Source organism: Tympanuchus pallidicinctus, unplaced genomic scaffold, assembly GCF_026119805.1.
Source record: "Tympanuchus pallidicinctus isolate F22 unplaced genomic scaffold, pur_lepc_1.0 scaffold3, whole genome shotgun sequence".
Taxonomy (NCBI): domain Eukaryota; kingdom Metazoa; phylum Chordata; class Aves; order Galliformes; family Phasianidae; genus Tympanuchus; species Tympanuchus pallidicinctus.
Window position 1 is genome coordinate 50,287,369 of NW_026294747.1, and position 6,696 is coordinate 50,294,064.

The 6,696-nt window shown below is 39.6% G+C and overlaps 1 long non-coding RNA gene across 1 annotated transcript in view; it reads left to right on the plus strand.

Annotated features, from left to right (window-relative positions):
- Positions 1 to 6,294, plus strand: part of LOC128085884 (uncharacterized) — a 52,071-nt gene extending 45,777 nt beyond the window's left edge. Inside the window, exons 2-3 of the long non-coding RNA XR_008209141.1 lie at positions 4,695 to 4,841; positions 5,277 to 6,294. This is a non-coding gene — a long non-coding RNA (uncharacterized LOC128085884). The remainder of the gene's footprint in view (positions 1 to 4,694; positions 4,842 to 5,276) is intronic.
- The last annotated feature ends 402 nt before the right edge of the window (positions 6,295 to 6,696 follow it).

The window sequence follows — 6,696 nt, forward strand, 5'->3', positions numbered from 1 at the left end:
AATATTTGGGTTTTGTTTGTTTGTTTTTCAAAATACACTTTTCATAGAAGGAAGTAGATTCTGCAGTGGGCACACATACACCCATGCACCGTCCCCAAAATCACGTGGATCCAGGCAGAACTAATGCTGCTTAGAGGAACTTCATGGGAGGAGAAATCTCGTTGCTGAAAGATCTGTAATGCAAAAGCCATTCATCATGAAGATGAAAGTGAAAAAAAGCCCACACAATGATATGTAAATATATTCAGATATTTGTGAACACTAAATCATAAACTCCAAGGGGGTGTCAGTATATGACATTGCCATTGTGTTCTGTCTGAGGTTGGAAGCTGGATAACCCTGTGGACTGTAACGCTCAGTGAGGATAGATTACACCAGTAGAGAAATGCCACTTGCTGAAGGGCTTGGTAATGCAGCATCTGTATGTTCCTCCTCTACAATCTTTTTAAATTGTGTAGAGATTGTCTAGAGAACCTGTGTGGTGTAAACACTTGTACTGTCACTAAGAAGGATGCTTGCAAGTATATTCTTAAAAAATATGTGTATAATCATTATACCATTTTCACCATATCTTGTAGTAGGGGTTGACTGAAATCCATAGCTCCTGGAAAAGGAGACACCTGCCTTCTGCATCACTGAATGACAGCTACTCTACATAATTTCTGGGCAAGTGAATAGCCTTTGAAGGCAAGAGATCTTACTTTGGTAAGATCTCCAGATAATTGCAGGTGGCAGGACTGGAACCGGACACGATTCAAAGTATGAAGGACTTTTGTATTATACCACACTCCTTTTTATGCCTCTTTTATACTGTAAAAACCTGTAACCATAATATATATATATTGATATGGTGTTACACCAACAGCATAATGTAAAGAGACTTTAGTGAAACTCAGACAAAATTTGTTGAGTAGCAACTGGACCTACATAGATTTTCTCATTTGTGAAAAAGTTGTTCAATATTGGACATCGTGAGGCTAACTATTATCTTTTTTTGCTCAGTGTTTGAATGTGAAGTCCTCAGGAAACAACCGTATGATTTTGGATTTCATATTTTTAGACAAAATATGTCTTTGAAGAAAAGTAGTCTTCATGAAATTTTTCCTAGTCTCTTCAAAGCACTGGGAAATAAATTTATAGAGGAGGAGAGAATGTCTTTCGTACATAAATATAAGCAAATCCTGAATTAAGAAATGGATAACATCCTTGCTTCATTTTTAAAATAACAAGTACCACCTTGCTGAGATTTGTGGGTTTCCTGCAGTTACCTACACACTTATATACTTCATAAGCACAGTCTTCCCTGTATATGGGAGCTGGGCAGATTTTTGTTTCTATTGCTGCATAGTGTTTCAGTAATTTTGAAGTGCTGCAATGCAATACTTCTTCACTGATTAGATTTTGCATTTCACAGTGTGATTTCTATACAGTTTAGAAGAGAAACCCAAATCTCTTCATCCCAGCATGTTTATTCTGCCAAATACGTTATTGGGTGAGAAAAGTAGGAGAAAAAGATTAACGAGTGGCCCGTAGAGAATCCTAAATACAGGCAAGAGTTATGCTAAAGCATCTCGTTGTCAAACCTTGGTGAGTAACTACTGTACAGCCTGCCCTGAGCCAGTACCACATAGTAGCTTTTTCCATCCAGGATCAAGAGGATCAAGAGGATCAAGCCAGAGAATGCTTTTTTGCAAGCACTTTTTTTTTTTTTTTTTTTTTTTTTTTCCAAATAATGAGTTGTATCATGCAGCTATTTAATAAGGTGAGTCTTTAATTCTCTTATGAAACATGGACCAGCTCCCTGCCTGCCTTCCTGTTTTACCTGATTAGTGTGGTATTTTGGAGATGGAGAGATTGAATCCCTTAAGAAAATATTTGAAATGAAAGCATCTGAAAGAGGGTAACCTTGGCCTGGCCTGAAGTAGAGGCATTCATGTGCTCACCTGCAGAGAAGGTATCTAAGGTATCAGCCCTGGGGAGAAGAAAAATAGCTTTTAGTACATCTGGGAGAGGTGGCAGAAGGCTGGGAGAAGCTGAGATATAGAATTGTCTCGTTGAGCTCTAAGTCCCTGGCATGGGCAGGGTTGCCAAACACTAGACCAGGCTGCCCAGGGTCCCATCCAACCTGGCATTCTTGGTGATAAATTGGGTGTTGTTGACCCTCTGGGGCTCACCAGCTTGAGTTTCATCTGCATCATAAATTTTCATGTATCATGTAGTAGCCACACATCTCCCCTGGAGCAGAACAACAGACCTAAATAGTTGCTGCTTGCTGCCTACCCTTTTGTCCTTAGTCTCTGGGTCTTGGTCCTTCTGTAGCTCACCTAACATAGCTGCAGGTGGTGGCTGCCTCCTGTTCTGCACTAACCAACTTTGTTAAGCCAAGCAAGAGAATAAGAAGGAAGGGATTAACTTCATTAAGTAAAGCCTCTGATAATTTAACTCCTGTAATTAAATACTAATTATGTGATATTCATCTACGACTGGATGTTGAGTTCTGTAAGCAGTCTAGAGAACTGTGTGTGTTCTTTTGGCATTCTTCTTTCTCATGATGCTGCTGAAAGGAAGGCACACTATTCTTGGAGGGATGCACAGAGATGCTCTATTCTGTGGCTGTGTAGCATGTACAGAAGTGCTGCTTCAATGTTGTGGTCCAGTTCTCTGCAAATAGAAGGCTATGCAGAAAGCTGCTTAGAATGCATCTTTCATTCAAAACCATCTCACAAATCAGAGTAGTAAAAACCGTGTGTCTTTTTTTCTGTGTCTCTCAGTACAATTGAACAGATGAGCAAGATCCTACCTAGAAGAAATGTCACTGTGCTGGAACCTTACTCTCTGCTCGTATCCTGTTCTTACAAATAGGTATTAAAGTTCAGTAACAGGCAAGTGAATAAAGATAAACTCTTCAGCTGTGCAAGACAGCATTTTAGTCACCAGATAATTTGGAAAGACCCCACATGTTAAGTTTTTAGAGTTATTCTGCTAATATAAATTTTTAAACCTTCTTGCCTTTAAAAATGAGAACTGTGTCTGAGACATGCTTTTGTTCATTTTGATATAGATTCTTCTCTAATTTATGAAATTATGCTGTTGTATGTAGAGCCCAACTCAATTAGCTCCCTCAAATGGCTATTTTCCACTTGATCTAAGCTACATTCTGAGGTTACAGGCACAGAGCTCTCTAGCACTGTAATAATAGACTTTTTTTTGGCATCCTTCCTTTTCGATTTGATTAGTTTTTCCTTCAGCCATTAGCAAATATTTTTTCCTAGCTAAATCCTATTTCATGTTCTCCAGCTTTTTAAAATTCCTTTTCTTTGGTGTTTCTGACACATCCAAGTGAAGCGTCAATTGCAAGTTTAATTAACATATCCTCTGCTTTCTTATTTCATGTGAGTAATAACAGTGCTGAGCAAACATAAATCCAAAATCAGTCCCTTTGGTGTATCCTAAGCTCCTTTCACTGACCAGGTTTGACTTCATGGATTATTGTGACTATGGTGCTTTGTTTAAATCCCTTAGACACTCCTTTGACCTTGTAACAGAGTATGCATCTAGGCTGATTTTTTTTTTTCCAGGTGAAATCACTGTAGTCTCTGGCATTGGTTTTTAGCTCAAATCTGCCACTTGAATATGTGGACTGGAATGAACTTCATCCACAAACACTGAGTAGACAATCCCTTGAGAACAAGGAAATTTCCAGCTAACATAAACCTGAAAGGATCAGGCATTGCCTCAGCTGCATGCACTTTTGTGTGTCTTAAGGAGGGAGAGAGCAGAGAGAAACTCACAATACATAGCAGATCTTTGTTTTACTTCCTCAGCTAGTACAGAATAGGGATAAATGCAATAACCACATATTGTACTTTATCTGGCTATAGCAGCGAGTCTTTTCATCTCTCCTTTTAGATTCTCTTGAAAATGTCTTTTTTTTCCTGTTACCTCTGCTTAACTTTTTCAAGCTTTTTTCACTAAGAATACAATAGAAGTATTTTAATATATCATAATTACCTATTCACTCAGTAGAACATACAACTACCATGAATTTAATGTGCCTGGCCTAGTAGCCAATGGCTGCATAATTCTGCAGGCAAATTCTGTTTCCTGGAACTCGTTCAGTTATTCTATGAACTAAACTGGCAACTGGAAGTTAATAGCAGATATTAAGGCAGCATTGAGTATTTTGTACGCTGTTAACAACACATGCACATAAATTAGAATAATGGAATCACCAAGGTTGGACAAGACCTCCGAAATCATCCAGTCCAACTATCCATATATCACCAATATTTCCCACTAAACCATGTCCATCAGTACAACATCTAAACTCTTCTTGTACACCTCACCACCAGTGATCCCACTACCTTCCTCGGCAGCCCATTCCAGCACCTGAACACTCTTTTGGGGAAGAAATATTTTCTAATCTCCAATCTGAATCTCCCCTGGTGCAATTAGAAGACATTCTCTCTAGTTTTATTGCTAGTTACATGGGAAAAGAGGTCGACCCCCACCTAACCATAACTTCTCTTCAGGTAGTTGTCAAAAGCAACAAGGTCACTCTGAGCCTTCACTTCTCTAGTTTAAACAATCTCAGCTCTCTCGGCTGAATCTCATAAGGCTTGTGCTCCAGACCCCTCACCTGCTTGTAATTACATGTATTCAAAGACTGCCATTGGATCTTGCATTCTGGGCAGGACTTGTCTCACTGGGGTTGAGTTTCTCCAAGAAGTTGGTGTCTTCCTGAGCAACCTGCATTCAGATGGGAGGAAATACCACCCTGAGGTGCCATTCTCCCTCCATTGCCCTGAAGTCTCATTGTTGAGCAAGCTGATACTGTGGAGGTGAGGAGTAATCCCCATTTGTGATGGCTGTGGTAGTTGTTTCTGGATGAACAATTTCACAATAACTTCAGATTACTCACTTCCTAGGTTGTAAATGCCCAATAGTGGCTCTTTCCTAAGGCTGCCTATTCTCTTTGTTTACCACTGAATGTGTAAGACAATTCTAACAAAAAGCTGGAGGTTTAAATTCAAACCCTGGTTTAGAGATTTGCTTTACAAATGCTTAAACCTTCAAACCAAGGAATTGAAAGGTAAGACAGAGCCTTAAAGAAGCCCTGTGAAATAACTGTAAATAAGTTATTTTGCCACTTCTCTTGAAAACTCACATATGCATAACAGTGGTTCAAGCACAAATCCCAGGTAATAATATGAATTTCAACATCTGCATGAAAAAGGGGTATTATAATCCTTCTTTTTGCTGTTTTTTCTTCCCAGGCCCTCAGCACACAAAGCTCTCTGCCTCAGAAGCTGGGATGAAGAGATGAAGCCCTGAATCCCCTGTGGTCCTCGTTTTGCACACTACCGTACATCTCCTACATTTCTGTGATTTGCATTCCCCTGTGAAGCAGCCAAATGAATAAACATTAAACATGGAGACCGAAAGGGCAATATTCTTGCTAAAGAAGCTCTCTCTTTCAAAAATCAATGAGATAATATCCTTTTAAAGCTATTTCCAACTGTCGTCTCTCCTGATTTGGCTCTCTGGGAGTTGAAAATATTGAGGAGATTACTGACAGATTTAGCAATGGAGAGGTTCACCTTATTTCGATCTGATACTTTTAATGTCCTCTAATGCTTTGTCTATGCTGTGAAGCCAGACAAGAGGCCATCTCACTGCTTTTATTTGGTCAGGTGAAGCACTGGGTAACTGTGACTTTCTGGATTATTTTAGGGAGGACAGCCATGAAGCTGGCAGAAAGTCAGTGGTATCATGGAAAAGCATCTCATCTCCTGCAGGTTTGCCACCACTTTCTACTATCCAGCAGGGAGCAGCCTGAGCTTACCTCAGCAGAGCCCTGCTCCTGCTTAGCCCTTTTGGAAGAGCTGGAACATGCTCATATCCTTCCAGCTGCACAGAGGCACATCAGTGGCTGCTTAGAGCTCCAGCTTCACAGACCGTTATAGAAATAATAGTCCTCACAGGATCATTTCTAAATGACTTGTGAAAATAGATTGGGTACATTGAGTTCAGGCAAAAAACATCTTTTTTATAGGTTCTGTGCAAACAATCTGTTCCTTTGATACATCTTGCTACTGAGTTTCAAAGAAATCAAATTGATGAAGCTGTGAAGAAAGCAATTTGTTAAAAATTAAGCTTTCTTCTTGGGAGATTCAAGTTGAAAGAACATCTCTGTGGACTGTGCCTAATCAGAACCTTTGAACACTATCAGGCATGCCCCATTAGGGTTGCCAGCTTTCCAAAACAAATTACTTACTCTAATCCCTTGCCTGATGTATGCTGTAAAAGACAATAGTTCAGCTTGACAACACTGTCATTGCATGAGATTTATAGTGTGCAGCTGAGCAAACCTCAATTTATACTTTATATCACAAAGTGGCCATGAACCCCACTTCAAGACAAAGAGTATTATAACTATCAAACTTATTTAACATAACTTGCCAGGTTTTCAATGTCTCTGGTTCAGCTCTGTTAGCTTGAGCAGAATTGTACTGATTTATACCTGATGACAGTCTGGCCATAATAAATACTCCCTTCCTCCCCAGGGTCCAGAACTTGTAACAAGATCACTTGTTATCACTAGGAACTGTGAATGGACTAGGCAGCAGTGAAGAGAATAAATTCATTCACATGCACTGCAGTTGATTACATTTATTAAGTTGTAGTTGTGAGAGT